Genomic DNA, 15,301 nt, shown 5'->3' with positions numbered 1-15,301 from the left:
GGGTAACTCAGAGCAAAGGGTTATTACTAAACATGGACACCATCCACAAATACAGACAGAAGAATCCCAGCAGTTTCAAACAACTATAAAGCAAAAAAAAAAAAAAACCTATTTGATGGCCTCAATATTACTCATCCTTCCTCTGTTAAACAGAGGCACTGGTTCAACTATTTCAGCTGGCTCATGAAGTTCAGTCCTTCCAATTAGGCTGAGATGTTGTGTGTAACCCCCACAGCAGCAGGAGGATGACCAGCTCAGCCAAGCAAGCCTCTTGGTATTGTCCCACTTAAAATACCCCTTACTGGGAGAGGACTGGCCCTCCAGTATTTACATCTAGATGCACACCTACTCCAAATCCAAGCTACATGCCTCATGTTTCAAACACTTCGTCTCTAGCAGCAGGGGCACAACGAGCAATAAGCTGCATTTTCTTGTACTGACAAAACCTTTCCAAAGAGTCAGAAAGGGCAGGCAACTCTGCTCTTCATAACCACGAAGGGGGGTAACGCCTCAGCTCTCGGTGGCATTGCCCACTCCTCAGTAACAGGCAGTGCCCAAGATCCTGCTGGAGCACCAGGACAACACAGTCTGAGGGTATCAGCCCCGGAAAAAGGCAGGGGGAAGAGCAGGGATGGCTTCTTGGATGGGTCACTTCAGGTGACAGAGGAACTGGGCTCAGAAGGCACCGTGCACATGAGAGGCGGTGGCAGAACTTCCCTGCGATGGGTGCGAGAACTACAGAGGGCACATCGGGATGCTGCTGTTCCCACTCTTCACAAGCTGTCTTGGATGGGAATACCGGCAGTGCTTCATGACTCACCAGTAAAGCTATTTTCTACCAAAACAAAGAGAACAAACATTTAAAATTGTGATGCATTACACAACAGAGAGCCGACTGCATTAAGTACCACTGACCCGTGCCTTCATCACAAGCAGCTGGCACGTCTCTCTCCAGCATCACCTTGCTGCAGCTCCTAGGACCGTGGCCTGCCCTCAGGACCTGCGGTGATGCAGAACAAGGGCAGGGAGGACCCAACTTTTACAGAAGAAAACCCAGCCTCCCACTGTGCTGCGATGCAAGATCAGCGTCCCACAGCACAAAAACTGGCCCACGGGCCTGAGGCATGGCAATAGAAGACTGAGACGACTTCAAGGACCTCTGCACAGCAGCACACCCCTCCGAGAACCTGCAGCAACATTCAGGATGTAACCAGAAACATTTACATTCAGCCAGTCTGGCATCCTGGAAGCTACAATCCTTCCTGGTCTGCTCGAGTGCTTAGTTTTGGACCCTGAGCCTCCCCTGGGTCTCATTCAGTGCTCCAGCGACTACCAAATACAGCTCTTTTTGGAGACGCTACCCTCACCCCGGAGAGCACGGCTCTACAGATCGAGGCCAGATAGCAGAGCACTACAATGACATAAATCAAGAGCAGAACAAGTTTTAGGGAACATTGCTGCAGAAAGCCAGCTGAGGAAGAGCAGCACTTAACAGTGGGAGCAGGGGGGACGACCCACCACACCGGAGCACTCAGGCCATGGAGAGGGCAAGAACCACTCCCAGGTGTGCTCCCCGTGCCTCGAGCTCCACAGAAGCACGCTCTCTTCACCAAGTTTTCCTGTCAACAGGGCACAAACGCACCAACTGCTGAAGTGCATGTCAGGAAAGAGCCTAATCTGCTTTGAGATGGAGCCTGAGTGAACTTGCAGAAAGGACCACGTGGAAAATAAAACTGAGCTTGCAGAGGGAGTCCTTAGGCATACCCTGTGCTTGTCTTCCAGAGCTCTGAATGACAGCTATTTGTGCCCTGCTCATATCCCATGAATCACAAAGCTTCATCGCTTCTGCCAGCAGCCTCTGAGTCCAAAAATGTTCTGTTTTGCTTCCTGAGAAAGGAGAGGAAGCCAAGCCTTTTCAGCCCCTCCTGAGGTCGAGCTCTGCAGTCTTAACTACGGCTGGAATGCCTACAGCGCTCAGCAGAACGGGTGTACCTGGATCTGGGATTACAGAAGATTATTTTAGCTTCCTTCAGTTTAGAGGGCAGATCAGCAGGCACTGCAAAGGCCCTGTTACCGTTACCTACACACTCAGCACAGCACACACGCAGGGAGGGACGAGGTGCTTGCTAGACCCAAGGCGCAGACAGCCCTTGTTTCCTCACGCTGGCACGCTACAGTGCTCACTTCTTTGTTTTTTTTTTTCCCCAAGAAGCCGTAGCACACGGCAAGGCATTAGGAAACATCTGTGACAGTTTGCAACATACGGAGCAGGTGCTCTGCAACACTTTGCCGACATCTGTCACGCTGCTGTCTGCAAGCAGCACGGGGCACCTTCCTGCTCGGTTCTGACACCAGCTACGGCCCAACCTCAGGCTCCAGAGCAGCAAGGCCCCGATCGAATACGCACCCTAACAGATGGCTGCTTCATCAGTAGCAGCCCAGAGCATTTTCTTTGTCCAGTATCAGCTTTGTATTTCATTGGAGGGATGAGAATGTGACAAATGCTTTCTAGAGGACAGGTTAGGGAAGATCATTGCTTACGAGGCCCTGTCGGTCAGCTTTCTGTGCATTCACAGAATCACAGAATCACAGAATCACAGAATTTCCTAGGTTGGAAGAGACCTCAAGGTCATCGAGTCCAACCTCCGACCTAACGCTAACAGCCCTCCACTAAACCATATCCCTAAGCTCTACATCTAAGCGTCTTTTGAAGACTTCCAGGGATGGTGACTCCACCACTTCCCTGGGCAGCCTGTTCCAGTGCCTCACAACCCTTTCAGTGAAGAAGTTCTTCCTAACATCTAACCTAAAACTCCCCTGGCTCAACTTAAACCCATTCCCCCTCGTCCTGTCACCAGGCACGTGGGAGAACAGGCCAACCCCCACCTCGCTACAGCCTCCCTTGAGGTACCTAAAAAGAGCGATAAGGTCACCCCTGAGCCTCCTCTTCTCCAGGCTGAGGATTCACTTCTGGCTTCTCTTCATCTCATTGACGAACACACAGGTTCACTTTAAACTACTCCACCGCAAACACTGCTGCTCAGCACAGCTGCTCCGGTGGTCAGACAGCTGGAAAGGAACTTATTTTCAGCCATCACAAGCCACAGGAATCAACTTAACCCATCAAGGAAAAAAAAGAATAAATAACACTTCTTGAAGGGGCTCATAGCAGAAAACTCATCAGCAGCATCAACAGCAGAAACCTCTGGTCCTTCCATTCACAAAGTTTTTGGGGGAATCAAAACACTCAGTCACACTGATCCCATTAAAGAGACTTGGCTCAAAAACTAACTTGGAAAGAATTTGCAACTCAACTTCTAGTCTGAATAAGCAGAGGGAACAATTTCGTGTCCTGCCTCAAAAAAATCCTGTGTTTGAAGCTTTCATTAATGCTGGTAGCAAAGCATTCTTGCTCTCCAGTCACAGATCTTGTCCTCTTCCACAAGAGTAAAGCTTAAATAAACCAGTCACATCCCTAAGGAAGTGCTGAAGGACTACAGGATCCTCCTGGTAACTCCACCCAGGATCCTCTCCAGTACAGGAAGAGGACGGAATAACTCTGCTGAGTTCAGCACCAAGAGCACGTTCAGAAGCGAAGCGCTTTCATGTCAGCTGCAGGTACCAAGTTCCACAGCCTCCACGGCATCAAAAGGTGAGAGCTGAGCAGGTGAAGGCAGCGCAACAGCCCGCTGACACAACACCCCCAGCTCATGAGTCAGTGCTGGCAGTGCTTGTGCTGAACTGGAGGCCAAACACCCCGCGCAGCAAACTGCTGCTGGCAGAGAGTCAGGAGGTGTAACACGCACAGAGCCAAGTGGGTGGCACTGGGGAGGAGTGCTCCGTGCCACAGGGGCTGCCCAATCAAACAGGTAAGGATCCACAGCAAGCAGTTCAAAGTCTCAGGTTTGTGCCACGATGGTGAAGAGAAAAAGGGACACCTTGTAAGCAAGCTCCCACCTCACCTTCTCCAGGTTCAAAAGCTCCCAAAAGCTCCTGGAGGCATCAAAGCCAGAGCCGAGAAGTCAGTTGAGCCTAATCTCCTCCAGGGTGATGACTGGCTCCCGGGCTGAAAGATGCTGTCATCACACACTGTGCAAGCAGCTCTAGAGCCTGACCTCCCACTCACACCTCCACACAGACTCGACAAGTAGGGACGGCTCTGCCTCTTGGGCTGCTGTCCCTCAGGCTGCCAACGAGACAGCTGGAAAGCTGGGGGGAAGATAGGGAAGGATCCTCCCAGCTTGTGCAAGAACATGAGAAAATCCCAGTGAGGGCACCCAACTCCAGATGAGTGCGGCAACAGTCAGTTTTCAGACTTCAGGTGGTTGACAGGAACCAAAACTAACTTTGATTTAATGGTTCTTACCTGCCACACACGGGAAGTAAAGCACAGAGGCTGAAGGGAGGATTCTGCAAGAGGAAAAACGGTCAATTCTCAAGAGCAAGGCACACGTATGAACCACTTTCAGAACTATTTTACAAGAAATTCTGAGAAGAAAAAAATGAAATCAGAAGTTAAACAAGAAGTTTCATATACCTGCACTTCATAAACTTAGTTTTTACTTTCAGAACGTGTAAAAACATTGAATTGAAGGGAAAAATACTGGGTGTACAGCTAGTTCTGCATCTCTCTCACTCTGAGATATCAGAGTCAGAAAACATGCAAAGGCTTGATCTGCTTAAGCAAAAGGTGCATGTTGATACTTTACTCATCTACTATGTTCTCCCTAGTTTGATAAGACAGGGCAGATTTTGGGGTGGAGACAACTGCTTGTTTTGGTTTCTCTTTAAAGCAATCCTCTACAATGAAACCAACTCAATCCAAAAGCCCAGCTTCAAAAAAAAAGAGAAATTATTTATGTTCAGACTTCTTTTGGCACCAACTGTGACAAATCAGTTTCTAATTCCTCCTTCAGCTATTTCTTCAGAGCACGGTTACGCAGACAACCCTTTGACAGCTGCACCAGCACGAACAGCACCCTCCCACTCAGCTCCACGGTGCTGGTAGAACTGCTTGCAGCGAAACAAACCAGGGAACCGATTGAAGTTAAAAATAAACCAACATTTTGTTTTGTTTTGTTTTTAAGGATCACTTTTCAGCTCAGGTCAGATCCCCAATCTATTGTGCAGCTGTACAAACAGTTGTATCAGCACAAGGTGCCAGAACTGCTGATAGTTATCCCTGTGCCTAAAGCCAACGTTTACATTCCCAGCTCAACTCTTATTTCACAGTTGCTGTAGAACAGGATCACTCACTGAGCACGTAGGGTACTTCACTGCTGCTGCCCGCAGCTGCACAGAGGGTCTCAGACAAAATGAGGTCACGCTGATGAGTATCCTACAAGTATGGCATGGCTACCAAGTTCCCTTGAGCTGCTGCTTGTCCTAAGCTATATGTCATTGGGCAGTCTAAACACTGAAATAAATATAAAAACATGACTAAGAGTCACTGATGCGAACGAACAGCTTTGGGCCAAATTCTGAAACAAAACTCTCATAGAAATTGCCTAACTGTTAACTCTCTTGGTGAGCTTCCATTCAAAAAACAAACCTCCAAGCCTACATGACGTGCAGGTTCCCACTGTTTTGAGGGCTGTAACATTCAAGGAGCCGATCTGCAGTTTTACCAGTCCTCAACCTGATTTCTGTACTTCTATGTAAGTCAAAGATGGAAAACCAAACTAAGCACCAGGCAGTGATGAAACGCTAGCATACTTTAGAAGTGACCACAACAGAAAGACTGAAGGCTCTTTTCCCAAATTACCAGCTCGAATACTGCCTGAAACAAAACCAACTGAAAAACTGAAAATACTTCCCATTGGACGGCTGCTTAGCAACCTACTTGAAAGGTCTTCGTTCCCAGTTCCCTGCTTTCAGCTGGTGACAGGTACCCACATCAGACACATCACAGGCCATTATGTAAGGCTTTCTCATTGAAGACACAACACAAAAGAATGAATAACTATTAAGATTTGACTTCTAGAGCAGGGTATGAGGCATGTTAATGAAACAGCTTCAGGAAACTGAGATTTCTACAGTTCCTGTTGTGTCTGCTCTAGAAGAGAAGAATCCGTCTGTAGGCTGCTCCGCAGCCTCGCTTTGTACAAGATGTCAAATCAATCCACGAGGAGACAGAAAGCTAACAAAACCAGTATTTGGCAAATCTTTTGTTCCTTAACACGCATCTCGGTGTATAGCTCCACCATGGCTTAAGTAAAACCCAAGTCAGCACTCTCCAACCCCATTCCCTCTCCTGAGTCAGCAGTGGCACTCACCCGGCTCCTGCTCAGAAACTAAGCTGGCAAAAAAAAATAATAACCTGAGGAAAAAAAGAAGTGTTTTTGCCAGTGTGGCTTCCTGAACTGGTTTAATGCCAATGCTACTGAAAGGAAAGGGGAGAATCATCCAGCAGAGAGGAAGGCACTCAGAGGAGAAGCGGTGCCAACATTATTCAACTTCAACTGTCCTGCAACCACATGCTCAGAAGTCTCACCGTGACTTTAAAGACACATTGCTGCTCCCAACAGAAAGGTCATTCAACACTCTCAACTCTCCCAGCATCTGCTTTCTGCCAGCATCCTTGCCAACAGTTAGATTAAGGTCTGATCTGGTAGGAAACTAGGTGTGCAACATAGAAAACACAACAAGAAGCTCCTTGTCTCATCCAGCCGGGTCAGGTCTGGCCCAGCTCAGCGAGGTCCTAACAAATCTGAACCAGGTGGTTTAACAGACCCAGAGCATCAAAACACAGACAGAAAACCGACTAAACATAGGGGAAGAAAGGCTAAAGCTCAGCTTCAAGTAACTGTGAAGCTGCTCTCTTACTCATCACAGTCTTGCTGTGAAATTTTGTCTGAGTAACATTTATATAAAAACAAACCTTTGCACAAAGGATTTAAATTGCATATAAGAAAATGAACAGTTAATTCTTCACACTAGGTTCTCAAAACACATCATTAATACTCCCGATATCTTATTTCCTCAAAAATAAATCTGATTGATTTGTTGCCAGCCTTACTTTCAGAGCAGGAGAGCTACTAAAACATATGTATATGGGTGAGAGAGAAACAGCCCCTTGCGTTTAACTAAGGCAGGGCAAACAGTGGCAGCATGTGCAAGCAGCACTGAGGAGCAAAGCCAGGAGGATCAATGACAACATTATACAAACAATGCTGATTCATGAACAGCAAAAAATTCTTCGAAACTGCTGCCTGGGTTATGTCTGTCAGGCCCAGAGAGGGGACAGCCTCTCCAGGTACACTGAAGGTGGCGTGAAGCTGGAACTCGCAATTCATCCCCTGCCTCGCCAAAAAGGAGACTCGTGCTGTCAGCAGCACCCCAAAAGCTGCATGCACGCACCTCTCGTCTGCTGGAGATCTCGCACTTCACCATTTGCTGCACGCTGCTGTACCTTAATGCTAGTGACATTGCAGGGTCTTCTCAGAAGAATTTCACTTATTCCTAAGGTATGTTTGATGACTTGAACCTGAAACCGTTTCCACATGACCGACACCTGTTTTAGCATTCCTGGAAGACCTACTTTTACCTCATGGGCACTGCAAATTCAATTTCTGTGGGTCATCTTGCTGCCATTTAGCGGTCAGTACGCTGAAGTCCGGGCTACTTCCATACAATTCTCTCCTCCAAAATTCAGAGCTGAAGCTGTCTCTCTCTCTTGAACATGCAAGACAGTTTCTAGCACTACTGTAGTTGGACAACCTTGCACAAGAGTAAGGTTTTTTCAAAGAAAACAGCAGCATGTTCATGAGTAAGCACTAACATCTCCATAAATCACTACAATATCAAATCACAGAGTAGGAAGTTTATCGTAATAAATTCTGCTGACACTTAGTGATCAAACACTGGAAATATTTATCTTTAAATAGCAACTATTATAAGATTGTTAAACATTACAAAAATTTGGTAAAGACAGCATTTAGGACTGCATTTAGCCACCTGACTTTCCTCACAGCTCTCACAAGTAAAACACGCACATGACAAAATAAGGCCAGGGTAAAGCTGCAGTGAAGCTGCACAGCACTAAGCAGAAGCACGTGGCTACACGTAGACCAAAGCATGCCCTAAGCACCTCGCAACTAACACACTAACACCTGCACAGAGTAAGCCTTTGACATTTCTGAATGCTGTCTACAGAGCAAGTCCTAGACAGTGATCAGGAAATTATTTCCCTATTACCATTAATAGTGCATGGATGTGAAGCACTACATGCTGCTGTGCAGGTGAACATAAACAGTTTTGCCTTCACAATGTAATCCAAGTTAAAACATTATGAATTCTGTAGTTATGAAAAATGTAAGTTTTCATGAAGAGAAATCTTAATGGGTAGGAACATGTAAGTATACAGCAGGGCTGGGAAACAGAGATTTATGATGAGAATTAACACTTAATCATGAAATTGATGAGAATTAACAGGTAATCATTTGTCCCAAACCAGAACAGACTGTAGCCACTGAGATTAAAACGTGCTCAGGAATAAGAGAAGCATATGACAAACACAGCAGAAGAGCTTCTCAGATGCATCTGTCAGAACACTGAGGTTTTGGCTGTTTTAGACCACACAGCACAATACCTAGGGTAAGCCAAGAGCTGCATTTTAACCAGCATGTAGAAGCTGCACTGGTAACCAAAGAAGCACAAAAGCCATAAGGAATCAAACCTGTGAAGAGATGCTACAGAAGTTATAAACATAGCAGAGCTCAGCTGTATTCCTTAAGTAGTTTTGGTAAAATAGGATGACCAACAGCCTTCTCAGAGACCAGTAACTGAAAGACAAACGTAAGTAGCTTGTGGCAATCTTGGATTTTCGTATCTGTTCTCAACTTGTGAATTATGATGCTTTTAAGTGGGAAAAACAACTGATAAAAAGCTGCAGTTGCTGCAGATAATTGATTTCCACAGAAAGTTCCACAACTAGGACAAAACAGAACTTCTAATTGCTATTTTTAATTCTGCACCACCAAAAAAAAAAAAAAAAATCAAGACAAATGTTATGTAAGACCATTAACCTCTTTGTTCATAACTGGCACCTTAATTTAGCACACTACCACATTAGATAGCATAATCTGAATTCTTAATGCCAAAGTGCAGCACCAGCTGCTGCGAGGCAGTAAGGGCAGTAACTGAGAAAAGAATCCCAAAGCAAGCACCACATAATGAATTTTGGAATTACAGTTCCTCAGGCACAAGCAGATATTCCTCAGCCTGTGCAGCCCTAATGAAACAGTACTCTTCCAGGCTGGGAATCCCCAAAAGATTATCAAGTGTTCACCCTGCACCTTCCACAAGTTGTGAAATCCACAACTTCTTGTCACTTGGAGTTTGGAGGGTGGGCTGGGGGTGACATCTCCTGTGGTATCTCACACCATTTGTCAACCCCTGAACATAATGCCGCAGGGAAAACCTTAGGGATAGGGAAGAGAAATCAAAGGACATGGCAGGTCTGGACTGGCAAAAACCTCTGGCTCACCTGCTATACTGGAAGGTGGGTCAAACCCAAGGAGGCTGCAACCAGCTGAAAATTAAGTTCCTTTACATTTTGAGCCTTTTTTTTTTTAAGCAAGCTGGCCTCTCAGCATTTCACACACATCTTCGATGAGAGCTCACGCCAGCTTTGACTGGCTTAAGAAGAGCCCAGAAGAGCCGGGCACTGCACACAATTGCAGTCCGGTGGTTATCGCGTGTATGCAATGACCAAGTGAAAAACAAAGCAAGGTACTCTCGAAGAACGTTCATGTCAACCTCCCCATATACACCACGAAAAGACTGATTAATTCACACGGATAAGCAACAAGACTCGTGAATTTCAGCCAAACAGACTTTTAAATACTGCCATCCATCCATCCTTATCGCGTTGTAGTAAAGAACAATGTTCAGGAGGAAAAGAAAGATTAAGAGCCTACTTTCAAAAGCTATCGTCCTGCTGTGTTGAAAGAGCTCTGAGTTACCACTTCACCATCCTCTGACTCCATTTACTCTCTGCAGCACTCCCTGGTGTGCTTATATTCATACAGCAGCCATCCAGACCATAACGTCCCAACTCACCCACAAGAACTCTGTGGGGCTGGACACTGGAACAGGCATTGTCCTGAGGAAGCAGCTGCTTCCACCATTCGAAGACAGAAAGGCAGCCTAACTTAGCCGTGTTTGTTCTGTCTGTATTCCAGGTTGTCACAGAAACCACAGGTCTCTTTGCAGGACGTAAAACCAACTCACTGGGGAGTTGCACGGCCCCATTTCTAACGTGCTAGGCAAAAGCACCTCTCCCCTATTGTTGGCAAGGCCGAGTAACTTTAACACAGGGAAGCCAACTCCATGAAGAGCAAGCCTGGGCCCTCCCAAAAAAACCTTAAACTTTTACGGAGAGACTTTTCAGCTTTAATTCAGAAGAATTTTCAAAGTGGAATAAAGAACTAAGACTGTTACCCACACAGATGCAAAGCAGCCAAACTGCTCTAGGTATAGAACTGACGATTTCTGATGCCTCCGTGTTCTCGTGGTCTTTACATGCATAATATCTCAGTACAAGATGTGTGGGAGTGGTAAGAGAAAACTCAAAGCTGTTTTAATGCTCCCTGAGTGAAAGGGGAACCAGAAGACAAAACATTTGTAGCCGAGGTCACTGCTGCAGGTTTGTTGCATCTCTTCGTGCACGCCCACACCACCAACACGATGGCAATGCCTGCTGTGTCTGAAAGCAAGCACAGAAGCATAACACAAAAACAAAAGTACATTTTTATCAGACTCCAGAACTCCTAAGTCTCCCCTGCCCCCTTCTGGGAAGGAGGTGGATTTGAAAACTTCAATATCTATTTGCAAAGATAAAATTGTTTGCTTGGGCTAACAACCAAAAGGAAACCCAGAAGGTGCTTTTGCCCCAAGCAGGACTCCCTTTAGCAAGGACACAGGTATAATCAAGCACATCTCCTTCAGCAGAGACGGACTCGAGCTGGGTTTTCTCCACCCACACGCTAAAGCCACAGAGAAACTTGTACCTGCCAGAAAGCGGCCTGACAATCCACAGCCCAGCTGTTCTGACTAAGCCAATTCGCTGCTCAGGCTGTGATGCAGACATGCAATGCAGACTCCCTGTCCTTTCCCTCCAGTATCTACACCCCTTCCCCAAAATGAACGGGGAGATAGCAACTACAGCAAAACTTGCACAATATGCATTAACTGCTCAGAAGCCTTCTCCACAAGTAACGGAAATTGTACTCTATCAAGCTGCTGACTGAGAGCTGACTTCAGCAAAAATCCCATTGCAGTGACTTGCCAACCTTTATCTCGAGATCTTAATGCAGAAGACAAATAAACCTCATCGGGGCCAGTGGAGAACAATTCTCCCACCTGCTTCTTCCTCTCACCACTAACAATGAAAATGTGCTACCATTTGTGCATTTTTGCATTCCACAGCACTAACAAAGAGTTCAGCTTCCCCTCCACCTCCAGCATAAAGCCCCACAATACACTGCTGCTCCAAAAACTTCCCCAGATATTCAAGCACTCTTCTCGTGTCCTGCTTTACCTGTGGGCTACTGAAGAAAGACAAGCAAAGTCCTGCTCCCAGCCATGACAAAGGGAAGGGGCTTTCCAAAGCCATGGAGCATAGCGACTGTTAAGCAGATGTTTAGGAGCTGTAAAGAGAAACCTTTCCCATTTTGAAGGGAGAGATCCTGCAGTAGACATCCAGGAACCCTACCAAGGAGCACACTGAAAACTATATGCTCTGTGCTCTCCTTCCCCATTGCAGATTCAGGTGATAAGGAGCAGGCACTGACTCTTGCACTCAGGAAGCAGCACAGATGTTTTGTTTCCTAGGAACGAGTACAAAATCTAGATGTAAACCTATCAAGTCTGAGAGTTCATCAAAGCCAAACAGCAACTTGCCACAAAGAACCATCACAAGCAAGCTAATCGCTTCTTTAATGCCTTTCAAAACCCACATTTAATTTGGCTTGCTTCAAACACTCTGTAAAGCAACTTTACAATTATTACGATATGCTGTGGACTGTGACACCACTCTGATCCATCTCCTCCTCAGATCTATACACTGCCTTTCCCTGAGCTGTCTGAGAATTAATTACATGGAAAGGAACATCATTAGATAAAGGGATTCCCAGCAACTGGCTTCTTAAAGGGCCTACAGGATCTCTGCCTTCCAGACATCTGAAGCAATGCCCATTCAATACCACTCATGCTTCTACAAAGAGGACAAGCTTAAGATCCAAATCAGTAAACACGACAGTACTATACCCAACTTCTCACTCGTGCCCACAACCAGATGTATGTTTAGCTACGGCACGAGTCTCACCTCTCTTGCCTGTGGTCTTGCCACCACTAGACCACATCAGAGGAGCATCCTGACCTGCCAAAGTTCTGCCAGAACTACAGATGATACACAAACAGCACCTCTGAGCAAAAACAGAGGAATGCTGTGACCTTAATACACTGTCTGAGTAAGTTCCACCTATCCCTCCAGGTAAAGAAAGGCAGGAACAGTATGCTACACAGCCTAGAATTCACCACCTAGAATTTCACTACCTGAGAAGACTTTAATCTGACATACCCAGGCAGATATACCAAGGCATTTGTGCCGTCAGAGTTGAGTTTGAGTGCAAAAAGTCAGGGAGGTCACTTGCATTGCAATTTTCTCTGTCTGACCGTGCAGGTAAGGCTGAACAAACATTTTGCTTCAGCTATGCCTGCACGTTTCCCCACACAGAAAAAGAGAACACTTCTATTCAGCAGGCCCTGAACTGCATTAAAACATTTAAAGCCAGGAGAAATAAAGCAATTCTTACATCTCTCCACTGGAGTTTAACCGATCAGCAAAGTGCCCAGCTGATTTGGTTAAGAGACTCTTCAGATAACCATCAACCACATGAGGTGATCTAAACAAAGCAGCAAGATGCAATCAAAGAAAAGAACCAGGAATAGGTCGCTGGTGTTGCTGAAACCTGCAGTGAAGCACCAATCTTGGTCAAACCACTCAGTCCTGGTGTTCTTTAATCACTGGCAAAACAGCCTTTCAAAAAGGAACAGCAGGATAGTCAAGAAAACTATCTGCATACAGTTTTGAAAAGAGTGCAGTTTGGAGATCACTTTATCTTCCCCAAACCCCTTGCATTCCAATTCAACTTCACCTTACCTGATAGTTAACTTCTCAAGACCGCAGTGATCTGTGGCACAATCCATCTAAACTTGAGCAGAGTCTGTTCATACAGACCAAAATTAGGGCACTGCTGCTTTCAAGTGAATGCAGTGCTGTGTTTGGCCAAAGAATCAAAGCCTTTAGCAACTCTTCTGCTCAAAACAGCATAAACGGAGAAGGACAATCTAGAAGCACATCAGTTCCACAGAAAGATTTAGGAGCATAAAAGCAGGATTATCCAAACAAACTCTCTTCTCCCTGGTAAACAAGTTCTTGTGCCAAAAGCAGAAGGAACGGCTGTTATCTAGTACTTTCTTCTGCTAACATCGTTCAAAGGCACTGACACTAAAAAAAATCTGGGTCTTTCTTAAGCAGCTGAGGAAGGTCAGGGAGGCAGGCAAGCCCAGAGCAGCCAGATGCACTGTGCTCCACGCTATAATGCCTTTTAATGCCCAGGACACAGCTTAATTTATCATGAGAAAAGTGACCTGCAGGTTGCTCTACGATGCTGAGTAGATACACAATCTGGAATAAATATAACAAGGTCTGCAAGGAGAGGTAAAATCTTGTTATTAGACCAATTGATAGAGGACTGCCCCTTACCTTTCCTCCCCCCTCCCCCTTTAAAAAAAAAAAATTATGGTAAAAAAACAAAAAACAATTGAGAAGTTCTACACTGGAGTCATACTTTTCTACCTACTCACACGATCCTTTTTTCCTTGGAAAGAGTGCTGGGAGCTCATGTGCTAGTCACACTGACAAAGCAGCAGTCACACCACTGTATCTCAATATCCAAAGCAAAACAAGACGTTAAAAGCCTGGTTCTACCACTGTAACTGTATCTACATTAAGGGATTCCACTTGCAGAGCTGCACTAGCAAGGATGACCGTGCTGATTAATGCAGCTGTCCCAAGCATTTGTAGGAGAAACAACCTTATAAGCACATCCACAGGGATTTAAAGCCACTTCATCGCATTGCAAATCTATGCCCCTTACTTGTCATCAGTTTAATTTTCCTAACCAAATGACCCTTTAGCTGATTTAGTTTGAAACTGGCCACAAGGCAAGAAGAGCATTTCATACAAGGACACTCCCGCATTCCCAGTGACATTAAAAAATCCAATATGGCAAAACATACATAACATAGAACTCAGGGTCACGAAAGAGATTGTGATCTAGGCCTTTTGTTATTCTCTTACCCTTCTAGTGATTAGCATAGTCTGCAAGACACTCAATCACTCATATTGAAAATCTAGAGTAATTCTGGTGTTGTTCTGTGGCTATCAGTATGCTCTGGAAGGTGAAGGACAAAGAGTTGACACAGATGCCCCCAGCCACTCGAATGAAAATGAAAGGCAGCCTGAACCTGAGGCTATTTTCTCAGAAGATACAGGAATAGGACAGCTAGTCACAGCTTCAAGCTTGGCAAGATGCTATGCGTTTTGAAGGGCAAAAAGCAAAACCTGGCATTTAAAATGTCTGCAAGATCATTTTACCAGACCAGGAGCCAGCACTGCCATCCTTTGATGCTTTCTTCTAGCAAGCCTCAGACTTCTCATGAGCTCAACACAACATGGGCTTTGCAAAAAGCAATACTGAAGGAAAAGGGTGCTCCTAGATGCCAAAACAACAGTCCCTGAACACAACTCACAGCACTATATTTTTAAGCTCCTTCCAAAAGGAAGAGCCCTTTAAAACTCCAAGTCTTCACTATTTCTCTTCTTACTCCATATGCCAACACCAGACAGCAGGCCTCAGAACTCTACCACAGCAGCCAGTTCTATGCTGCAGGTTTGAAACACAAAACTTCTCCTTTTCAACAGAAGAATCAGACGAAGCCTATATTTAGCTTCCTATTCACTGCAGCGTTTGCACACAAGTTCTTATAAACACTCTACAGGTCCAACTTCCAGTATCTTATCTAGATGTTAAGCTGCTTAAGCAGAGCTCGAAGCTCTCTCCAGCGAGAATGCCAATTGCAACTGAGGTCACTGGCTAAGTAACAGAGCTCTGAAGTCAAAACAAAAAGTCATTTGTTAAACCTGATCTAAAGGCAGATTTTCTGCGTCCACGAGGTGCGACATCTGCGTGTATATATATAAATGATTTTTACCCCATGTGCTAAAAAGGCA

At 45.5% G+C, this 15,301-nt stretch overlaps 1 protein-coding gene across 5 annotated transcripts in view; it reads right to left on the bottom strand.

Annotated features, from left to right (window-relative positions):
* The window catches only part of IP6K1 (inositol hexakisphosphate kinase 1), a 34,111-nt gene that overhangs the window by 10,634 nt on the left and 8,176 nt on the right, over positions 1–15,301 (bottom strand). For 2 of the 5 annotated variants that reach the window (XM_084531453.1, XM_084531455.1), the window contains exon 4: positions 4,367–4,410. The exons of the other annotated variants lie outside the window; for them this stretch is intronic. The gene's annotated coding sequence lies outside the window, so the exon portion shown is untranslated. The remainder of the gene's footprint in view (positions 1–4,366; positions 4,411–15,301) is intronic. 5 annotated transcript variants of the gene reach the window in all.

The sequence above is a fragment of the Aythya ferina genome (genome assembly GCF_964211825.1).
Source record: "Aythya ferina genome assembly, chromosome: 10".
Classification (NCBI taxonomy): domain Eukaryota; kingdom Metazoa; phylum Chordata; class Aves; order Anseriformes; family Anatidae; genus Aythya; species Aythya ferina.
This window is presented reverse-complemented; position numbering and strand designations above follow the sequence as displayed.